Raw genomic sequence first — 18285 nt, 5'->3', positions numbered from 1 at the left:
GACAACTCCATAAGTCAAGTGGATACAGTCGGCAAGACAATCCTCAATACCATCTCTGTTGACATTGCAAAACCTGCATCTGTCTACTTTAATGAAGTAACGAGAAAACTAATAGTTGGATTTTGGTGGCACGACAACATCAATGAGTTCAAAACAAAAACAGTTCCGACTTTTTAAATGACAAAAAAAGCAAATAAAGAAAGTTATTACAGCATTACGTAATTTATACTATTATTCATTTTTTAACCGAATTTCTATTTCAAGAAATTAAGAAGCTTTTATAATTAAATTCAAGCGTTTTATTATTTACCCTTTTTGTACAATTTTACATGAACGGAAATTACGTATTGCATGTAATTTACTTTCGGTAAACGGTTGCGATTTTATTAAGGTAGCGCACCTTTAATGATTTCCCGCGATTTATTTTACGATCATTGCCGATCTTAAATGATCGGTTATTTCCGTGAGATGCATTTTATTTATTTCAAACTTCGAAATTTGATATGTGTTTACCTAATTCATTTAGAATACATTATTTTCACTATTTACCTGTTTACTTATGAATATCTAATTTAAGTTTGCATTGGTGTGAAGTTGTTGTGGCCGAATGGTTAAGGCGATGGACTAGAAATCTTTTGGGATCTTCCAGCGCAGGTTCGAATCCTGCCGACATCGCATACTTCTTGCGCCGCGTTTTATTTCTTTTCTAACGTAATTGGATTTAATATAGCATATAAGCTATGTTTATTGTTAAATATGTTGAAATTTGTTAGAACATCCTTCAATTTTTAAAATTAAAACAACGTTATGGCTAAATTGGGTAAATTACTGCTGAAAATACGAATGATGCATGTTGCATTTTTATTATTATTTCAAAAAGTAAACGGTAAATCTGTCTATTTCTTGGTATTTTTGCTGTATATAGTGTTTCTATAAAAAAAATAAGTTTAAAATATAACTTTAATGATACTATTTTGAATTTTATGACACTTTGTTTTTAACCGACCCAATTTTTACTTGGCTAAAATCACTAACATTTCATGGCGCTATTCCATAGATAAAAAATTGTAAAAAATAAATGTCTGTAAAAGAATACTTATTTCATATTGTTTAAACTTTAAACACCTTTACTGCATCTGTACACACCAACTGCATGCCCATATTTGGAAATCTGAATGAATTATGGAACTTGTATATACATCAGGGGTGAAAATAAACTGGACAAAAGCTAAGCGTGAGGGTGGTTTTGAAAAAATCGATATATTTTTTTTAAAAAGCATGGAAAGCCTACCTACAAATTTGCATGTAGTTCAGTGAAATGATGCTGATTAGGAAAATAATTAATTAAAATATATTTGGATATGTGCCCATTAGAGGTGCGCTACCTTAATAGCAGTGACTTTTGGTTTTGAAGTGCATGTTTGTTTTTGTATGTATTAATATTTTTTTTGACTTGTATTCAGATTTAATTTCATATCGTCATTTAAAATGTGTCCTAGTTATAGTCATGACAGTCAGATTAGCTACAATTAGACCTGATCAAAGCATGGAAAGAATGTCATTCATTATAGTTAGCTCGCCTGAGCATGAAGTGGTCAAGGCAAGCTATTGTAATCACCCTACGCCCGTTTTCTTTCAGCGTGTATTGTGCTATGTGTGTCATCAACTGCTAGCTCATTAACATTCTAGAAATTATCTGGACAATGAATTAATCTGACTCACGTTAGCGTAAAAATAGGTGACCATGTAAAATATTAAAAAAAGACACAATTGTTACCACTTTAAGGCCTTATTTATTACTCATTCATGATAAAACTTTGCCGGAATTGTAAGCCTGACATTGTCTAGGCCAAGATTGAATTTGGGTACCTTGCTTCCCAAACCTTGGTCACCAGGTCAAATCTTTGAAAAACCTTGTTACTAATCTAAAGGCCCAATATATGACTCACACTTGATGAAACCAGGACAAAATGTTTATATGGCAGTATAAAGGTCAGGTTTGAATCTGGGTCAGGTGTAGTGATAACTAGATCACTTGGCCAAATCCTTGAACTCAGATGAGAGCACAAGGGCCATTATTAGAAAATCGCTTTACTGCCTTCGCTGTGTATACTTTGTTGACTATATCGTGTATAAGATATTAAACTCCATAATATATTCCATCTGCAAAAACATTTGATAATTGAAAAAAAAGTTTTGTTAGTAATGATTGTGAGTGAATATGTAAATAATATTGCTTAAAGCTAGTACCTTTGAAATAAAGAGCAATTGCATACGAAATATTTAGAGTAATAAGATTATGAATGATTATGACGTGGTTATCATTCACAATTTTATTGTATTATATCCGGTTTTCGTCGTTATATCATATAAAGATAGTGTATTGTTGTTAGAATTTGTACTAATCACGAAGTCAATCAAAGCCATAAGGAACTTCTATCTTTCAAATGTTGTAGTTTTTGTATTTCATAAATTAAAATCACCGTTTAGAGTCCCTCTTATGTTTTTGTTCCGAATGGATAGACAATATGTTTAATGGGGAACATATTTAAAGCTGAATGAATAACATCATCCTACCCATTGTTGGTCAGTCATTGTAAGCAGGGATTACATATAAAAACTCAATTTATAACTACCGAGTAGTTTATTTTTAGCGTCAATAATTGAATGCACGTTAATATTTCTGGTATATATTGATAAATTGATAATGTGAAACAATACTACCATTCTTGAAGGAATGTGAAAATTATGTCAAGAATAGTGTGATTCACCTGCAGAATGTTGTCAATTTGTTCTTTAAACTTTGCATCAAACCAAGTCTTGAGCTATCTACCTTGTTTCAAGATAAACACTTAAACGCGTCATTGCATCTTTTCTTTAAGTGTGATGTACACGAACACAGTTCACTTGATTAACTGCGTGAATTTGTATCTGGGTATAGATCAGTACATAGAGAATAACAGGTTACTGCCATGTAGTTGTGTAATCTATAAGGTATAAAGGCGAAGAAAAAAAGTGAAAGGCGAGGCTTGCCGAGTGGTTGTTATATACGTGCCGAGCTTTTTTATGTTTATTATAAATTCAAGTGAGGATTTTTAAAGAAATCATGAAATATAATCAAGCTGAATTTAAAAAACAACAACAATAACATGAATATGTTTATGACGTTTGATTTGTTTACCAAGACGTCATGAGCACTTTCGGTTATTTTTTTTTAAATGTGTGTGTAGCATTTTGTGTCTACAATATAAAACAAATTGGTATCAAATTGTTTGTGTTGTTAAGTAGTAATATGACCTGCGTCGAAGCATTGACTCATATAACAACTTCCGGTATACGTAATAAAAAAACTTATCATGTATGAAAAAAAGAGAACAACAGGTTAAAAGGCTAAGAATAAATAAATGGCGAGGCTTGCCGAGCCGGTTTTTATTTGTGTCGAGCCTGGTATTTTACATAACGATAAGTAACCTATTTTTGTTTATCATAACTATACGCCGCCTTTATGAACGAATTAGTAAAAAAACTACCGCTCTGCACCTCTTGAGGGAAATATTTGTAAAATAAGTTTGAGCAGGTTTGATGATTTTTGTGTATTGAATGAACTACATCTTTGTATCAATTCGTTTGACTTGTTGAATCTGTTTCATTTCTTCCGAAATTGAATACTTTACATTTGATTTCGAGTGATATGTCGTACCTCTATATATTGACTGCGCCTCTTTATCTCTTTATCATACCACTATATATAATTTATCACACCTGCGTTGATATCGGCTTCATACAAAGGTGCCTGTTTTATTAAAACACAATATCAGAAATTGTTCAGTTGGTGAATGTGTATAGGTTAGCCTATAACGCTTCCAAATCAGGCATTGGTACCACTCCAAGCGCCTTAGATAAATATAATTATATGAGCCGCGCTCTGTGAAAAGGGGGTTTAACGCATTTGCGTTAAGTGATACTTTCCGCCTTACCTTGGTTTTTCCTAAGAAAAGACTTTCTTTACACAAACAATATCATAAGGGCGGAAAGTGTCGTCACTGATTAGCCTGTGCCGACTGCACAGGTTTAATCTGGGACGATACTTTACACACATGAATTAAACGCTCTTTTTACAGAGCACGGCTCATTTGTTCTGTTGCGTCTATTCTGACAAGCATTGTTTGTTATGATTTTAGAAGCATGAATGTTTTTGGTTTATTTTATTATCTCATTTTTTCTTTTGTTTAAAATGATGTACATTTAGAGTTGCTGTGTGTATAAAAATATTATATGCGATTGTTTTATGTTCATTGTCATTTAAATACTATGTTATAAGTTTGTGTTTCTTTTTTTCTAATTTGCTACTGGAATTTTCTATTTGCTTATATATTGTCTAAATAATACATGCTTGTATTCGTTCATTGAACTAAAAATTATTTTCTGCATAATCGTATTATTTTATGTATCCTTATACTCGCAAGCTTTAGTTTGGCCTGTGTACCTACCCCAAGTTATATTTTGGATATGTGTTACCAATAAAGTAATTGCATGTATTATGATTACTAAGCATTTACTTTTAACTGTATATTTTTCTGGTCCGGATTTACGAATGCTGGTGTTGCTACGAAGCGTATACCGGCACATCACATATACATTAAACTGATTGACAGACGTCAAAACTCACTCACAGTTCTGCCAATCATGCAGGCAAGCGATTTAAACAAATGGCTTAAAAAGGTATTGGTAAATGTAATAGGGCGCCATATACACAAAGAGGACTCTTACCATTGAGGGATATATAATAACTCATCAACTCAACTTAGATATGACGTAACCAAGATGACACACTTGTCTCTGCTTATATCGTTGGATTATAATTACTCAACTACATGGACTCATGAGCGTTGTATGATCAGATAACGATTTATTGCATATCGTACGGAGGTTCCGGAGATAATATATTATCGAAACTATCGTAAAATCGTGTCTTTGTCATATATATTAATCGTAATCGTCAACGTACTGTCATGTACAGAATCATAATCAAGCTCACAATTAACTTTGCACGACCTTGTGTAGTGCCAAGATTGTGTATCCTCGTGTATTTAATAATTTAATAGACTTGTTTCAGACTTAAAAAATACAATTTTAGATATTTTATCACAAGTTCCACAATTTAAAAAACTGTAAATAAGCCAACGAAGTAACACAAATATCGCAGACTCATCCTGTTATTGTGTTGGATGAAACATTTAAAATCGGCGGCCGTCCTAGCAAAGCTTTACATGAATACCATATTTTATTAAACGAGTTCAGGAATTTTGTTAGTAAGCGAGCCTTTGTCGATCTTACTTACGAATTTCCTGGACGAGTTTAGTTAAAATATCGTATGATATGACAACGAGTGTAAGATCTTTTTTATCACATTACGGAATCCGGATAGGGCCAAGTTGAGTGTCGCGTGTCAACCTTCGAGGTCGACACACGACATTCTCGCGGCATTCTCTCGACGCTCAATACGACGCGCGACAATCATGCGACAATCAATATTTGATTGTCGCATATCGCGCTGGGTTTTAGAAAAAAAAATCGCAGAAAATCTTGACTGTCGACTGATTTGTCGCGCGTCGTATTTAGCGTCGAGAGAATGTCGCGAGAATATCGTGTGTCGACGTTCAAGCGCGACACTCGACATTCTCGCGACATTCTCTCCACGCACGACAAATCAGTCGATAGTCAATATGATATATCGCGAGAATGTCGCCTGTCGACATAAAATAACTAGGTCGACAAACGACATTCTCTCGACGCTCAATACGACGCGCGACAAATTAGTCGACATTCAAGATTGACTGTCGACTGATTTGTCATGCGTCGAGAGAGCATCGAGAGAATGTCGTGTGTCGATCGGTGTGGGAGTAATTTTTTAATCTGCAAGCAAGGTGTTATAGTAACTTTTTTAGCATGAGTAAAAATAGCGGCATCTAGTAGCAGCAATAACAGCAGCAGCAGCAGCAGCAGCAGTAGCAGCAGCAGTAGCAGCAGCAGCAGTAGCAGCAGCAGTAGCAGCAGCAGCAGTAGCAGTATCAGTAGTAGCAGTATTAGTAGTTGTTGTAGTAGTAGTAGTAGCTGCTGTAGAAGCAGAAGCAGCAGTAGCAGCAGCAGCAGTAGAAGCAGCAGCAGTAGCAGCAGTAGCAGTAGTATAAGTTGTTGTAGTAGTAGCTGCAGAAGAAGCAGTAGCAGCATTAGCAGCAGCATCAGTATCATCAGCAATAGAAGCAGCAGCAGCAGTAGCAGCAGCAGCAGTAGCAGCAGCAGCAGTAGCAGCAGCAGCAGTAGCAGAAGTAGCAGCAATAGCAGTAGTAAAAGTATTAGTAGTTGATGTAGTAGTAGTAGTAGTAGCTGCAGTAGAAGCAGTAACAGCAACATCAGTAGCAACAGTAGCAGCAGAAGAAGTAGCAGTATCAGAAGTAGCGGCAATAGTAGCAGCAATGGCAGTATTAGTAGTTGTAGTAGTTGTAGTAGTAGCTGCAGTAGAAGCAAAAGCAGCAGTAGCAGCAGCATCAGTAGCAGCAGTATCAGCAGCAGCATTAGCAGTAGTAGTAGTTGTTGTTGTAGTAGTAGTAGAAGCTGCAGTAGAAGCATTAGCAGCATAAGCATCAGTATCAGCAGCAGGAGTAGCAGCAGCAGCAGTAGCAGCAGCAGCAGCAGTAGCAGTAGCAGCAGCAGCAGCAGCAGCAGCAGCAGCAGTAGCAGCAGTAGAAGCAGTAGCAGCAGTAGTAGAAGTAATAGTATTAGTAGTTGTTGTCGTAGTAGTAGTAAAAGCTGCAGTAGAAGCAGTAACAGCAGCATCAGTAGCAACAGTAGCATCAGTAGAAGCAGCAGCATCAGTAGCAGCTAAAGCAGTAGCAACAGTAGTAACAGTAGCAGCTGTAGCAGGAGTAACAGCAGTACCAGCAGTAGCAGGAGTAGCATCAGTAGCAACAGTAGCAGCAGTAGCAGCAGCAGCAGTAGCAGCAGCAGTAGTAGCAGTAGCAGCTGTAACAGGAGTAGCAGTAGTAGCAGATGTAGCAGCAGTAGTAGTAGTTGTTGTAGTAGTAGTAGTAGTAGCAATAGATGTAGTAGTAGTAGTAGAATAAGAAGTAGTAGTAGTAGTAGTAGTAGTAGTAGTAGTAGTAGTAGTAGTAGTAGTAGTAGTAGTAGTAGTAGTAGTAGTAGTAGTAGTAGTAGTAGTAGTAGTAGTAGTAGTAGTAGAAGTAGTAGTATTAGTAGTAGCGGTAGTGTTAGTGATACTGGTAGTAGTGGTAGTGGTAGTAGTTTTTGTAGTAGTAGCAGGATCAGGAGTAGTAATAGTAGCAGTAGCAGTATAGTAGCAGTTGCAGCACATGATGCAGCATGATAACATAAGTAATATACGAGCCTCGCTCTGGGAAAACAGTATTAAATGCATGTGCGTAAAGTGTCGTCCATTTGTTCTCTTGCAGTCAACGCAGGGTTATCAGGGACGGCAATTTCAACTTTTAACTTTTACTGTATTTTCGTTTTAACGTCTGACAGTGTCCCATCTGTAAGTATACTATGATGAAGGCCTAACACTGCCTGCTATATAGGTCACCTATGATTAAGGAAAACCACTGACTCATATGTAACGAAAGGTCACCTATGATGAAGGCCATGGCGACGCCAAAGTCGTTGGAGAAAGACGCGATGGACGTCGCAGTCGTCCGCTGATCCAGCGGAAACCAGACCGCTGACAGCTTTGCGGAAGCGGCATACGGAACTGACCCGCCAAACCCGATCAGAAGCGCGCCAGAATTCGACAGCCTGCAACAAATCCACAAACGTTTCTAAACAGATTAAGCAGGCCATATATTTCTTCCTCACTGGATGTATTATAGTTTAACCTTATTTACTTTTTGCGCGAGTGCTTTGTAAGCCAACGGCTTCTTGAAACGCTATCGAGTCATTTTCCTGTGTAGGCTCAGTACTCGGGATCTTTTTGGGCTTGTAAGAAACGCCTCCACGGTGAGGATCGCACCCATGACCTGTCGGTCAGTAGGCGTACTCCATATTCACTACGCCGGCGCGATTAATTGATGTTTCATAGACTCATAGAAACATACGGAGCTCACTCCGTGTGTATGGCCATGTTGGCGCCTGGCTGGCTTACTACGTCATGGTGGCGGGCTCCATGGTTATACACCGGATACGGAAGCCCAGCGCTAACAGGAAGCCGCAGATGATCAGGGAGATGCGAAGGCCTGAAATAAACCGGAAAAAACATGCATGTGAGATGCGTTCAATGAAAACTGAGCGTAATGATTGACAATTACGTAATGATTTGCGTAAAGTGTCATCCCTGATCAGCGTGTGCTGTTCTCACAGGCTAATCAGGGACGACTCTTTCCGCATTGACTGGATTTTTGTTTAGAAGAGACCTCCAGTAAAAGAAGAATTTCGTTAAGCGGAAAGTGAGCGATATGCACAGGCTAATCTGTGATGACACTTTACGCATTTAAATCCAATGAGGTAGCCTGCGGTCGTACCTTTCACATCCATGAATTAGCACACGGGTATCACGGTGACTGTGGAGGCGATGTTGCCGTAGTTGGCCAGCATGCCGATGTTGCTGTCCTGCCAATTGAACGTCACTTCCGCCGACTCCGTGATCGGACCCCACGTGTTCCAGGTGAACGCCTGTGGAAATGCAAGGCAGGGATAGGGTAGTCTTATGTGTTTGATCTGTGGGACTATGCAACAATATTTCAGTCATAAAACTTAAGTTAGTCATTTGGTACTAATCTAGCTTTATAACTACAATAAATATTTAAACACGTGTTACAGGCGACCGCCTGTGGAAAAGCATGACAGGTGTAGTGTTTTGCTATGATTTTGAAAAACAAGGCAAGGATAGGGTTTTATGGATCGTGTTGTGTTGTGGGGTTTCGCCCTATTAATTAGTATGTCTGTAATATTCAGTCATAATTATTTAACTTCTAGGCACAATATAATGACAAACAAGAAATATCTTTTAAAAAAGATATACGGCGTTGACTGTGGTTGGAGTTGGTGAAAGGAAAAGAGTTCAATGAATGAGATCAAAGATAGCGAATGTCTTTTTCTGAGCAGTTCTTAGCTGCATGACACGCAGTACGCTATGTTACGCGGAGTTTTCGCGGCTTATTTTACATTATTACATATTGCTGGTCATAAACCTGTAGATACAAAACAGTAAACCCAAAGAAGAATGGAAGTGAAATTAAAACATATGAGTCAACCGGCCACACGCGAAGTATCCGTACATATTCTAAATATTTATACGCGCGTTCTTCGAACAAATCTGTTTTAGTGTTTTGTCGGGCATTGCAATTTGATTCGATTTTAAACAGTATCGAGAATCATCGCGCTCATGCTTAATAGATTAGTCAATATTGTGGAATAATTCTTGTTAAATTAATCCAAAAAAATATTTATCATTGTATTGTTGAAAACACATTAAGAATCTATCATTGACATACCATAATTATATCGCTGAATATCTCCATTTAACATATTTCTGGTCTAAAGAAAATTCCAGTTCACCTAGTTCACGCGATAGCGTCTATATAACATAACGATTGTTTTACTGGCCGCGAACTGACCCTGACACCTTGCGGGTTGGAATGCAATGTATTTAAGTGAGGCCACGCTTCCACTGCTGGAACGACGGCTTGTTTATAACTTTATACTTTTACATGTTAAATGTTCAATTTCGAAAACAATTTAAAATGGTTTGGCCAAACAAAAATCAGGGTAGGGTAAAACGATACATTTATGAACTTAAATATACTAGAACACAAACAGGAATATGGAAGTAATTACTAAATATGAGAACAAAGCCTTTAATTATAAACGCTCTAGCGCTGGCAATCCTCTGAAAATAGAAGGTGCACGCACAAACTGTATTGATGTCGAGTGTTGAGTATAAAACTTTCAATCTATCAAGCCGTTTCATTAGAGATCAAATTGTTTCATGCTGAACACGCAGTTAAACAGTGTTACAAAGACGCGGTCATGTTTCCAATGTTCTGGTGGTATGCTCAAATCAGCCAATGGAATAAATGAAGTGTATTTATACGTGTCTAGCCGCGGGAAATTTTATTTGAATTTTATTGGACACTTACAAAGGTCAGGTAAGGTCAAAAGTGACGTTAAACAGCTACGCCGAAAAATGATCACTAACAATGTTAACAACACATAATGCATATTTTCTTATTAGAACCTTAGATTAATGTATGGGGGATAACTCATTGAGAGTTCCAAGTGTTCCCGGCGAAATCCTGTGGAAAAGCCGGTCATATATATGGTTTTGTTATGTATTTGATAATCGCTCTGTGCAAGCCAGTCTTACTCTTTCCGCCTTAACTGAGTTTTCAGTAAGAAGATACAAAAACAAAAAAAAAACGTACAGCGGCACGTGTCGCAACTGATTAGCAAGTGTGGACTGCGCAGGCTTATCTGGGAAAACACTTTACCAACATGCATTAAGCCCTGTTTTCTCAGAGCAGAGCTCATTGGGATTGTTGCGGTATTCATTCATATTTCAGTCATATTACTTCTATTAGCCATGTTCTGGCAAGATAGGTTTGTAAATACAATTATCATTTGTAATGTACCCAAATGAGTCGTAAACAATACATTGTGCAAATAGTGTTTAGAGTGTGGATGGTGTGTTATAGTCAAGGCAATACTGTCTAATTCGGCGTGAATATGTTAAAATGAATTTACTAAACGTTTGATTGCTATCTTATAAATACTCACGTTTGCAATGAAATTTGATATATTACAAGTAAAAATTGGTAAATTGAAAAAAATACTAAAATGAAATTTAAAAGTATACGGATATTTACGTTTGATTCGTTATAAACACAATTTCTTTTAATTCTTCAAGTTCTTGTTTTGGCTGACAAACGATTCATTTTTAATCTTTGAGGAAGTTAATACAATGAGCCGCGTCTTGGGAAAACTGACCTTTACTAATTCATGTGCGTAAAGTGTTGTCCGAGATAAGCTGTGCAGTACGCACATGCTCATCAGGGACGACACTTTTGACTTGATTGAAATTTCGTTTAAACGAGATTTCTTTAAAATAAATAAACGACGGAAATGTCGTCCCTGATTTGCCTGTGCGGACTTCACAGGCTTATTTGGGATGACAATTTACGCAAAAGCATAAATCCGAGTTTTCCCACAATGGACCTCATGGTACATTTTGAATTAGATTACACTATATCATACTTTCTTTTTATTAAACAGCGCAATTTTACCTGTATGAAGCTTCCAAGACTGAACACAAATATAATGTTGTCGAATCCCGCTGTTGTCGGGATCGGCTCCTGGACACTTCCGTAACCTGGGGAGCCGCTCCCGGAGACATGTTCGCTGTTTCCAAAGACGACCGCACCATGCTTCGGGACGGCGATTCCATAGCCTGCCAACCGGGAACTTCCGGCGCCTGCGTTGTCCGCCCTTCGCAAGGGTTGTCGCTCGCTGATTTTGTTCGTCGAAGCGACTGCCCACATACCCGAGAGGGACGGATGCTACTCACCGATGCACTAAGAAGCCACGGGGATCAGCAACTGTTAAAGAACATTCATTCACATCCTCTGATTTGTCTTGATTAAAGGGGCCTTTTCACAGATTTTGGCATGTTTTGAAGTTTGTCATTAAATGCTCTATATTGATAAATGTAAACATTGGATTTAAAAAGCTCCAGTAAAAAATCAAGAATAAAATTTAAAAAAAGGAAAAAAAGTAGCCCGCAGCAGGGCTCGAACCAGTGACCTCCGGAGTAAAAATCAATTAGACCGCTCGGCCATCCTGCCAAGTATGTCTGAGAGACGTATTTTATACTTTATATAAGCAATCTTCGTATTTTCACAAAATTAAACGACAACAACAGAACTCTCCAAATTATTCAATCGTTTCGCATTGCAACGCTTTATAACTTTCAGGGTTTTAAATCGTCAAAAGATGCATATAATTTCTATATTAGACCATGGTAAATGTTCAGTATTACTGTTTCCTCACACATATCCTAACTAAAACGAAAATTTGCGAATCTGTAACAACTTTTTTCAAATGTGTCAATTTACCAAAACGTGAACAGATCCCTTTAAATTCATTATTATATTTGCAGATCTCTTTTTTCCGACAATAGGGCCTTGTTAATGGTATTCAATGATCGAACATGAACCATTTGTGTGATAATCAAAATGACATATGTATAACATCGAACCTTTACCAATATACGATGTCTAGAATGTCCATATGTCCAGCTTGCTCATTTTAAAAAGCAATAAAGCGTCTAGACTTGATAACATTGTATCTAGAATACTTAAACTGTGCGGTAATACCATTGCACTGATTAAATTACTTCAATGATTATTAAACGTTTTGAGAGTGGAACTTTTCAGGACCAAATTAACACTTTCGCACAAAGGTTCAGATATCAGTCATGAAAACAAATGTGTAGGCTAATTACCTCACTCCAAACCATATAACAATCTTTGAGAAATACTTGAGAAATATTTGAGAGATACAATGCAATGAGAAACTAGATATGTTTTCTCTCAGATTTAACAACTAGGGCATGCAGATTTGTTTGTAAACAAAAGCGAGGGCATTGATGAAATACCGCGAGATAAGTCGACATACATGTTACGTACTTGATTTTGACCTTCGAATTAGGCGAACACAGATCATTAGAACTTTAAGATGGTAAAGCATCACTACACGTATCGTCTATTTTCAATGTTAAGCAATTCATAACAGACACAAGTTATAAATATAAATGGATAAAGAGATGCATTGTCAGTTCAGACTTGACGGTTATAATATATACACGATATGGTTTGTATCATCCATGTAGATCTATATAGAATATTTACCATCCATGAACGTGTTAACAAGACTTACAATGAACACAATACATGTTACCTCAAATATGTGGTGCTACAAGCGTATGCTGGCCACATGATTGTGATGATTTGGATATAAACACGAACCCTTTCTTGAATGATGGATGTCCATTTAGAAACGTATACATAGAACTCACCGCAAGAGAAATTACTTGGTCACCGCATCAAGTTTGAATGTACTGATTAAGATAAAAGTGCGTATGACCGTACAATATCGTCGAAATGGTCGGTGAGCAGGGTATTGACTTTAGAGTGTTTGAGCGGCAGGCAGTCCAATAAACACAGTGTGGTTGGTACACGCTCTTCTCACCGAGACGACCCGGGTTCAATCTCCGATCCAGTAATCATATGCTTTTGGTTAGTAGTCACAATACCGGGCAGTTGGGGTCTCCTCCGGGTACTCCGACTATCTCCTACAACACTAAAATTGACAATCTGTCAGTAACGACGAAATAGATGGATGCTGCAATTACCGGTATAACACTATTCGTCACGATGAAATAGCTGGATACTGCAATTACCGGTATAACACTATTCGTCACGACGAAATAGCTGGATACTGCAATTACCGGTATAACACTATTCGTCACAACTTTCGTGAGTCTAGTAAGCTACTTAGGTACATGTATGGGTGCGAGAACACACTCTGGATCCACCCATTATTAAACCTCATACTTCGAAATGAACACACACACGTTCAATCAGCAAGCAATTTACTACTCATCAGCGAATTTTTAAAGTTTATTTCCAGAAGAGTGTTTGGTAAGTCGAAACATCCATCCACATGGTACCGAGAGGACGTGGAGAGTATTTTCTGGAATGTGGCGAGAACGTGGGTATGTGGCGACGGTTATTTAGCCAATTACTCAAATGTTAATTAATTATGGTCCATTGACGCCAGGCATGCGTCTCTCATGTGTTATGACCTTAATTCCTTTGTAAAAAACATGATTAAAGTGGTACAAGATAAACGAAAACAGTGTCGAAATCTGTTAAAATAGCGCTGTTCAATATACTGTCCGACAATTTAGAGTCATTAATGATAGACGAAAACACGCATGTCCGAAAATTAAGAGTCACGACATAATAATTATTTTGGACAAAAAAAGGACGTGTACGAAAACTTACAGTAATTACGGTAGACGGAGATGACCTTCAAGAACATGTACGTATTGCGAACCTTATAGAGATCGCATTCACATATTAAAGACTTTAAAGAGAAACATGGTAAAGAATTCCTGGGTTCATGGTCGACTTTTTCGTGCACAGATGTTTGTGCGGCGTAACTTATGGATATGCACCGCTTACTTTGTACGCCAGTAGTCCATACAATGTAGTATTTAACTATATATGAGCCTCGCTCTGGGTAAACAGGGACTTTGTGTATGATGTCGTCGCAGATTGACCAAGCAGGGACGAAACTCAACGCTTTTAAGGTATTTTTAGTTTAATGGAGAACTAATTTTGTCCATGTATTGCTATTTCCTAGGTCTGATTGAACAGCTGCGATGTGAGCATGCAATTGTTAACGTAATCCACACCGCATATGTTTGATACCTTGGTATACAGAATTGAAAAATGAAATCCATGCAGAAATATTAGACACCTTTACAGCCTGTTCTAAAACTAGCCATAGTGAAGGATTACCTAACCCTCTGGCTACTGGTGACAGATACTTATATAACAGTTTGAGTTCAGCCGTGAACCTAGTTATCATGGAAAATTGTAGACGCTTTCAAAGAAAACTGGGCTTAGTGCGTGTGCGTTACATGTTATCCTCTCACGATGATCAGGGACATAGAGAATACTAGGTCGGTGCCGAATAAAGCAAAGTTTATTTTGCGAGGCTTAGAAAATCTGAACCACGAGCCTAGTATTCGATTTATCCCATCAATTTTCTTATTCGTAAATTATTTCTTTAAAAATCTAGAATAGAAAATCGAACTACACGGAAAATCCCAAAGTTATTTTAAGCAAACATTGTTTCATTATTTTAATCGTGCTGATCCTAATACATTACAAAAAGATCAGTAACTAACCTGTTTTCTGTTTATCATACCTCGACGTCCCCTATCTTTAAGAAACAATGAAAAAAAAACACTAAACAACTGCAGCTTTAGCGTGAAAGAACATACATTGTGTCGAATGTTGTGTTAATAATGACGTCACGAGTACGCACACTTAATATTTGTAAATAATGTTTTTTTGCTTTTTGAGTTGCATTATTTGTTTAAAATATATTACATCTTCGTATCAAATTGTTTGTTTTGTTGAATCTGATTCGATTTTACAAAAAATGATTACTTTATAGTTGATTCCGAGTAATATGACCATTCTCCGCCGCGCGTGACAGCTATATTTCAGCACTGCCGAAATAGAGGAAAATTTATTCCACAGTGGTTTATTTCGACAATGCACGTCTGATGATGGGATAAAAGACTATCCGTAAACACCGGGCTGTCGTTTAGAAGCTACCTACCATAAACGATAAATTTCGTTTAAGCTAAAAGTGTCGTCCCTGACAGAGACGTAGATAACAGAGATGTTATCTACGTCTCTGTCCCTGATTAGTCTGTGCGGACTGGAAGATTCTAATAAACTTACTACATGTAGTGTTAATCAGATCTCGGCTCACAATATTATCTATTCTTACCGCTTGTGTTGGTGTTGTTACAGACAATGATTTCAAAACGATTTTGCGAGGCACAAACCATTCATGAAATACAAACCTGTGCCAAAAACATGGATTTCAGTAATGCATTTGATATATTCTACATGTGAAAAAGTGGCGGACTTCAATAATGCACTTATTTGTATCAATCCTGATATTTATAAAAGTCTTACAGACATGTGTGATTGTGTGTATGCATATTGTTTGCCAGACATAGCTTGATGTACAAATTGGTGTAGTGTCGCCGATTCGACATGTAGATTGTACTGTGTCTAACCTGCCATAGCAAACAGCATGGACGTATATGTTGGAGCAAGTCGTATTTTACAGACTGTTTTAAGCGAAAAGGCATCAATTAAGACTCAAGTTTATTCGTCTTTGATACAGGTGTGTTTCGTCGTGAAAGCTTCTTATACGACATGTTGCACAACATGTCAATAATATACATAATTTTCTGGGTGTATGCTTCGGATAATCATTATTTTCGGACAAGAAGTGTTTTTCAGGGTCGTGATTTTTTCTCCTTACAGCTGATTTCCTCACTTTGCATGTCAAACTTGGTTTACAAATAGTAATTTAACTTAGCTTGATCTGTATAGGAATGAAGAGTTTTCAGGTAATTTGCAGGGTTCGACATTAACTTTTTTTACAGCCAGACCATCGGACCAGCTCCTCTTAAAATGTACTAGCCCGAATATGATGTCTACTAGACCATAAATGACATAACAAATAAACACAATTGTGTCGTGTAACTGTTTAATCAATTATTTATCAGTAAATAATTAGTGAACACAAGAAAGTCATTTTGATGCAAAGAGTAAAAAATAAAATAAAACTATTTAACAACATAATTCATAAATTGTTTGTTATAATTTCACTGTTTATCACCAGTTAAATAAATGATGTCTGTACAGCAGGTGACATTTATTCAAGGTCATCAAATTCTGGCCTTCTTGACCGCTGTGCTCCATGCAACCACAGCTCCAAGGCCCTTTTTCCAGCATAATCTTTGTCAGTTTTACCGTCGGATTCTTCTTTATTAACTTATTTGTCGGATGAAAATCCAATCTTGAACAAAGCCATTCTTTAAATAACATTCTCTCGTCTGCTACGCCAAAATGTTTACATTGATGATACCGATTGTCAATAGAAGTCGTAAAAACATGATGTAAAGTTCTAAGACACTTCAGAAAATCATTAATATTCATGACAACTTGACCAATGGAAACAAGCAATTTCTGCGGGAAGCTCTCCTTCGCGTCTAAAAATAGCGATGAATCATGTGAATTCTCCGCGTTTATTTATATACGCTAGTTTTGTTCTGATGTAAATAACGGATACGAGAGTTATTTTACACATTAAGAGAAAAAGGTTTTTGGTTAGGTATAGTTATATGAATCAGTATAGATTTGTTATGTACGACCGGTCGGACAAGCTAGCTCGCAGTTTTACTAGCCCGACCACCGATCTTACTAGACAATAGCTGTCGGACGTGCCTTAGTGTCGAACCCTGATTTGTGATTTTGTGATGAATAAACACCATGTGGTCTTTATAAACGGGGTCGCTTATTGCTATCGATAGATGCAACGTAGTAAAATAAAAGCCAACTGCTTTTGTATTACATGTCATTATCAAATCCAGTCATTCTGTATTAGGTATTCAGTATATTTTACCACCTGAACCTTAAAAACATGTCAGATTTTGTAAATCAAACAAATTGAGTGCTGACCGATACAAATTTATGTTTCACATAAATGTACTATTTTTAACTGATTTTCAGAAAAAGGTTTATGCATATGGCATCAATCTAAATTTAGAGTTAATTGATAATTGGTTAAATAAGAACAGTGCTCGAAACGTGTTATGTTTATGAAGTTCATGAACACATTAATGGTCAAAATTTGCCAAAAATTATGAGTTTTTGTAAGTAATATACATGTACTGGTTGCTGACTAATTTAAACTCAAGTGAAATGATTGATCGCTTAAGTTATCCCTCTTTTGTCAATTTCCGTCTGTTTTTATGAATTGTCCCGATTTGCACTTGAAAATTTCTGGCATGTAAGTCAACAATACAAATACTAAGATATAAAGATTCCATATTGTCAACTATTATTCCATGTAATAATACTCTTTTGATGGAAATGTTAAAAATCCAAAGAACTCTTCATAGATTTAATTCAAGGTTCATGTTAGTGACAAGGTTGGGTGTGTTAAAGCTTATGTCATAAACATTTTATCCTTCGATTTGGGGTACAGTTTTTTGTTGCACAAATAAAGCGTGATTGAAATACAAGCCTAGGGAGTATCAGTAAAATTGAGGACCAAACTTGATATTTCATGTTAGAAATGAAAGTCAGATAATGAAATTATTTTTTATGATATAGGATTTACTTTTGATCCACAACAAACTGGATTGATAATTACTTTATTTTTAAGCGCCACAAACATAGTTGAAATATTCATGGAACTTTTCATGTTTGCAGATCATATTTGTTTTCATTTATGTCATAAAACAGTAGAGACATTTGTAAAATGTCCCTGAAACACTGTAAAAATGTTTAAACAAACGTTAATGACTCTGTCACTGGTTTGATATGTTATAACATTTGACTGATACTGTAAAGTTAGAACCATGGACTAGCGTATATTTGGTTCATATGACGTTAA

General features: G+C 36.8%; 3 protein-coding genes across 8 annotated transcripts in view; 1 reads left to right on the top strand and 2 right to left on the bottom strand.

The window, feature by feature from the left end:
* The window catches only part of LOC127837785 (uncharacterized), a 605533-nt gene that overhangs the window by 412221 nt on the left and 175027 nt on the right, over positions 1-18285 (bottom strand). The gene's annotated exons all lie outside the window — the stretch shown is intronic.
* The window catches only part of LOC127837806 (solute carrier family 49 member 4 homolog), a 583680-nt gene that overhangs the window by 424924 nt on the left and 140471 nt on the right, over positions 1-18285 (top strand). The gene's annotated exons all lie outside the window — the stretch shown is intronic.
* The window catches only part of LOC127837799 (G-protein-signaling modulator 2-like), a 616832-nt gene that overhangs the window by 478480 nt on the left and 120067 nt on the right, over positions 1-18285 (bottom strand). The window lies entirely within an intron of this gene.

Source organism: Dreissena polymorpha, chromosome 7 (genome assembly GCF_020536995.1).
Source record: "Dreissena polymorpha isolate Duluth1 chromosome 7, UMN_Dpol_1.0, whole genome shotgun sequence".
Classification (NCBI taxonomy): domain Eukaryota; kingdom Metazoa; phylum Mollusca; class Bivalvia; order Myida; family Dreissenidae; genus Dreissena; species Dreissena polymorpha.
Note: the sequence above shows the minus strand (reverse complement) of the source record. Positions and strands in the feature narration are given on the sequence as shown.